Genomic DNA, 5,809 nt, shown 5'->3' on the forward strand with positions numbered 1-5,809 from the left:
GAACTCCGCAACTTCCGACGTAGGAGACCTTTGGGAGGTAACTCGCCTACTGTGACCAGCGCCACCTGGACCTTTCATTGCAATTTTGTGCGCTTATTTCCCGGCGCCCGGGACACTTCTCCTTCTAGCCACTGTAGTGCAGCGCGGGAAAAAAGCTGGGGCCCAGAGCGCATGCGCAGACCGACCTCCTTTCCCTTCTCTCCTCGGGTTTTTCGTCTCTCCTCTCGTCCCCCCTACCCCCAGCCTCGTCCGTTTGTCTTCGGCGCTTGCTGTCTTGCTGTAGAGCAACGATCATGCTGTCCCAAAGCAGACAATCAAAAAGCGATGGTGTATGACAAATCAACTTTATTTGTCCTCGGGAACTGCCTCGAAAAAGCTACAGTACATATCTTTTTACGTCTTGTAACAGGCTTCACTGGAGGCTTCACTTTAGGTGCTTCGACATCGAAGGGCAGTTCAAAAGCCAATGCTGAGCTATGTGCGTCGTTGTTGCCAATGGCTGCGGGAGAACTAAAACAAAACAAAAAATATATTGATGATCCGTAACTCTGCACGAAAATCACTGCTATGATAGGCAATCGATCTTGATTTCGTATTTGAACACCAAGGCATTTGTCACGAATGTTTGTAGATCACAGTGAATGAACGGCTGCGACGCGCATGAGGGGCAACTAGCATAACCACACATAATTTGATTAACGGCATATCAGAAACGTACAAGTTACGGCAATGCACTGCACAATGAAACGCCGCTAACGTACCGAGTGACTCATAAATGTTGTACGTAATACACTTAATGTGGTAAACCTGCATTACTTCCTTCAGTCACAAAAAAGTAATCAAACTTGTCTTACCGTTCACCTGCAGAGTAGTAGGTACTGGACTCTCATAGTGCACAACGCCCAACTGGCATGAACACGATTTAATTAGCAATTAGAGCTAATTGGGACCCCCCACATTAATCAGCACCCTCCAGGGAGCCACCACACTAATTGGGGAGCATCTAACTCGTGTCCAGACCAGCTGAGCGTTGTGCACTATGAGAGTCCATGAAAAAGAAAAAAATAGATAGAGATAGAGTGGAGAGAAGTTTAAGTGAAGATCAACGACGCCATCTTGAAGAAAGCGGTCCGTAACGGCCGCTGACCATCGACGGAGCACAGAGGCAGGTTGCAAAGCATCGCAGCTATGACCACCAGTTCCAGACATCCTGTGACGCCAGCTGTGACATCATCACGGCATGTCTGGGGCAAGTTAGGACAGCTCTGGGCATGCAAGGAGAAAAACACTCATAATACAGAGGCTGGTAAAGCAAGAGTATGCAAACCATCGATAGCTAATAAGAAAATAGAATTAGTTACACAACAAATGATCCCACCACAACAGGAGTGCAGAACGATGCGACTGCTCTATCCGACAGCCAGGCAGAGAACTGACTCGTAATGGTTTTTTTCTCCTGTATAAAGCCCGGCAGCTGCACCCCCTAGCGGTTACTTTCTCAACTAATCTCACAACAAAATTATTAAGAATCACACCAGCGCTACTCCCATTCCCAAGGCAGAAGAAGATAGAAAATGGCGGGGATGCCTGGACAACAGCAACCAGCACCCGACGTGCACTGACACGAAAATCGCAAACAAATTGGGAAGAAAGTTGGCGAAAGCATTAGTTACACAACAAATCACCTCACCACAGCAGGAGCGCAGACCGATGCGACTGCTCTGCGTTACAGCCAGCCAGAAACTGAGCGAGCGCGGGGAGCGCACGTCTGCTTTCCGCGACAGCCGGAGAGAAACTGACCGGGGCGCCGCTCCGCGGCCGCTACGCATACGCGCTCCTAGCGTCCTCTGGGGCGACCACCTCCGAGAGGCTAAGAGTGAAGAGCATTTCTGCGCCCCCTGCTGGCCGTTCTCATTGGTCGTGAGGCTAAGAGAGAAGAGCATTCCTGCGCCCCCTGCTGGCCGTTCTCATTGGTCGTGACGTCATCCTATTGTCTCAGGGCTACCCTGTTTTTTTCCACTAATGCTTCTTTGGTCAATCTGCAATGAAGCCACAGTATGACGTCATCATGCACCTGCGTGGCTCAAGGACGCGTACGCTCTAGACAGGGGACCTATTATTTATTGAATCACTATCCCATGATTATTTCCTTTATTCTTCTATAACGATTGAATAGCAAACTATTGCAGAAGAGCACCATGCATGAAAGCTGATCGTAGGAATTCCAAAGTCTTACTAAATGACACTTGCAAAAGAACAAAATATCCCAACACGTGACTCCATCAATGTCAAATAAGAGGACTAGGCACTCAACAAATCAACACAGAGTACGGGTAAACAGGAGCGCAGAACTCAGGGTAGCGCTATCGTCAAGTCAACAATGTTCGTTGTCAAAAAAGAAAAAATACAAAGCGTCAACAAAGGAAAGCATGCATATCGGGGCATGTCAGAACACGTCAGGACAAATTGTACGACTGCTGGGCAACAGAGGAAAACAAACAAACACTTGAACAGAGTGAAAAAGACACTCACCATCATTTTCCCGTTCACAGCATTCCCTCATTGTAAATCAGCTCGTCACAAAATCCACCTGCATCGTCGAACACCATTCACCAGTGACGAACCACACATCCTCACCCCATCAGAGGCAGACAGAACCCCACCGAAGCTACGCTCTTCCACTGACGGCCAACGCCAGGAGCAGAATTTGCGTGTCCAGAGCCGTCAGCGTCCAAGAGAGAAGTGAATCCCTGCGCCCCCTGCAGGCCGTTGTCATTGGTCGTGACGTCATCCTATTGTTTCAGGGCTACCCTGTTTTTTTCCACTAATGCTCCTCTAGACAAGGTCAACCTGAAACAATACTGTTGCGGTATGACGTCATCATGCAGGTGCGTGGCTCAAGGACGCGTACGCTCTAGACAGGGGACCTGTTATTTATTGAATCACTATCCCAAGGTTATTTCCTTTATTCTACTATAATGATTGCATAGGGAACTATTGCAGAAGAGCACCATAGACAAGAGACGATTGTAGCATTTCATTCCCAAAGTCTTACTGCACAGGGAAAAAATAATGGTTCAGCAAGACATATCCATCCCAGCCGAGAGCCATGCAGCTAAGTGAATAATGACGCTTTGTTCCTCCAGAATAAAGTCACACACCTGTCCCCCTCGCGGTTACTCTCTGAACTAAATGAATCGCAAAATTATTAAGAATAGCTCTACTCCTATTCAAGGCAGCACTATCGTCATCGTCAAGAATATTCCTTGTACAAAAAGAAAAAAACTGCATGTAGAAGGAAAGCATGTCAGAACAGGCCCAGGCATGTCAGCGCATGTTTGTCAGACAACAAGGGGAAAAAAGCGAAAAGAAACAAAGAAGAAAACCAGCATCAAACTATTTCTAAGCACACGCACTCCTCTTATTCAAAAACAGTGCTCATCATAAATCCGTCCAGGGCAATGCACACCATTTTTCTATTGCTACAATTTTTTTTCCAGTAACGGTCAATGCATTGCTACAGACTGCGTGACGTCATCACATCCTGTCTGAAGCAGAAGACAGCGGCAAAGACTCCTATCATTCATTGAATCGCAAGATTATTTCCTTTGTCCTACTCTTAATGACATTCATTCTCTCATTAAAATTCAACAAAAAAGCACCCTGCATATTAACGATTTTCACCCCAAAGGCTCATCATGGTCATTAGAATTACAGTAAACTACCACTGCTCTTCTAAAATAATAAGTGAGACCACTCAACATCTCCTCCAGGCTTATGTAATACATGACCCTTTCTATGCTCATACATTCGTTGTCTGAGGGTACACCTGCGAGCAAAAAGACGCGGAAGCCGGGGAGGAAAGTTCCATTCGCGCACGCCAAAGCACAAGACAGAACGCCTTTACGGGAACATGATGGCATTCTTACCATATTAATGATTTTCTACCTTGCATTGCAGTTTAGAAACACTACTACAAAACTATAATTTTAGGAACTCATTAAAATTCTACTTTCTATGGAAACTATAATTGCCCTATTACTTGGATCGCTATTAATGAAGCGCTCCAATTTTTTCTCTCTTCCCATTTCAGCCTTGTCATGCAGTGAAGCAGACTCACATACAAAATCATTAATTTACACTGAGGGTGCCGTGAATTCAGGAATTCCTATCCTGTGCTCAAATGCAAGCATTTCTTCACGGATACCTTTAACAGCTGACTTCCTCAACATACCGAGCTCCTAACAACATCTAACAAACAATCAGAGAAACCCTCTTCTCAGCTGCACCATGCGACTTTCTTCTGCGTAAAATCGGTGATTTGAGGAAGAGAGCAGCGAAAAATTGCGCGCACTTGTGCTTGACTTAAAAAACCTGAAGCATATGCCAATAAACCAAGAAAAAGACACTCATGTCTGGTATCTGATAGTGCCACATACACAGACGCACTGTCGCAAAGAAAGCACAGGACAGGGATACACAAATTTCCTTAGGTGAGCAGGGAAAAGGCTTAAGACCTCAGGAATAATAGCAGAGTCACTGGACATCGCTACGCGGCCTACACAAATAACAAGATAATAGCGGCGGGTAAAATTGCAACACTGCTAAACAAGCCCCAACATGCCATCGTGACGTCGCAAACCAGGAAAAAGAAGCACGCGCGCACACACAGCAGCTCAGGAATGCACAAGGAGAGGTGCTTTATAGGAATTTCTACTCCACACACTCAGATACCAGCATTTCTGCACAAATACCTATAACGGCTGACTTCCTCAACATATCGAGGAAAGCGAATACTGACACTCAACATATAACAAAAAACAAACAAATTCCATTCTCATGAACTCTCCTCTGCCGAGCGGCTTTCTCCTGCTCTACCTGGATGCTGACTGTTTCCCCTCATCTACATTCTGAGTAAAAGCAGTGAAAGGAGAAAAGAACCGCGAAAAATTACACGCTTTTGTGCTCCAATAGCTGTAACTGCAAGAAACCGTAGCGCACGCCAATAAACTGAGAAAAAGACACCCATTTCTGCCACCAGATAATTCTTGCATAATGCCACATACACAGCCGCATTACCCTTGCGTAAAGAAAGCACAGGACAGGGATACACAAATTTCCTTAGGTGAGCAGGGAAAAGGCTTAAGACCTCAGGTAACCTCACATCGCCACGCGGCTAGCACAACATGACACCAACAACATACTAGCAGCGGGAAGAATTGCAACACTGCTAAACAAGTCCAGACATGCCACGAGGACGTCACAAATCAGGAAAAAAGCACACGCACGCACGCACGCACGCACAGAGTACAACGCATTAAACACACGGTGCGCTCAGGAATAATCGTAGCGTTACCGCACGTCACTACGAAGCTCAACGTCTAACCCAAGACGACAGCAACAAGATATTAGCGAAGAGTAAAAATTGCAACACTACTGAACAAGTCCAGACATGCGACATCGCATACAAAACACTGCTCATCGGGGAAAAGGCCTAAGCCTGCGGCGGATCATCATAGAGCATACACAACTTCATTTTTCTATTTTGCGTAAACTAAACGCGGTCTGCTTGGAAAACGACGTACAAATTTTCTTAGGGAGCAGAGAAATATAGAAATTTCTACTCCGTGCTCAGATACCAGCATTTCTGCTCAAAAACCTTCAAAATTAAGCACTGCTTACTTCGTCAAGATATCGAACACCCAACAAAATCAAACAAACAACCCCACTTCCACTGGTAGAACACTATTCAGCTTTTACGCAGGAGGCTTTCTTCTACATAAAAGTAGAGAAAATAAGAGGAGCGAAA

At 45.8% G+C, this 5,809-nt stretch overlaps 1 long non-coding RNA gene across 1 annotated transcript; it reads right to left on the reverse strand.

The window, feature by feature from the left end:
* Positions 1–328: 328 nt before the first annotated feature.
* Positions 329–5,533, reverse strand: LOC135387205 (uncharacterized). The gene is made up of 2 exons (XR_010420936.1): positions 1,691–5,533; positions 329–1,265 (listed from the first exon to the last, which is right to left on the reverse strand). It is a non-coding gene; the product is annotated as an uncharacterized LOC135387205 (long non-coding RNA).
* Positions 5,534–5,809: the final 276 nt, after the last annotated feature.

The sequence above is a fragment of the Ornithodoros turicata genome, chromosome 3, assembly GCF_037126465.1.
Source record: "Ornithodoros turicata isolate Travis chromosome 3, ASM3712646v1, whole genome shotgun sequence".
Lineage (NCBI taxonomy): Eukaryota > Metazoa > Arthropoda > Arachnida > Ixodida > Argasidae > Ornithodoros > Ornithodoros turicata.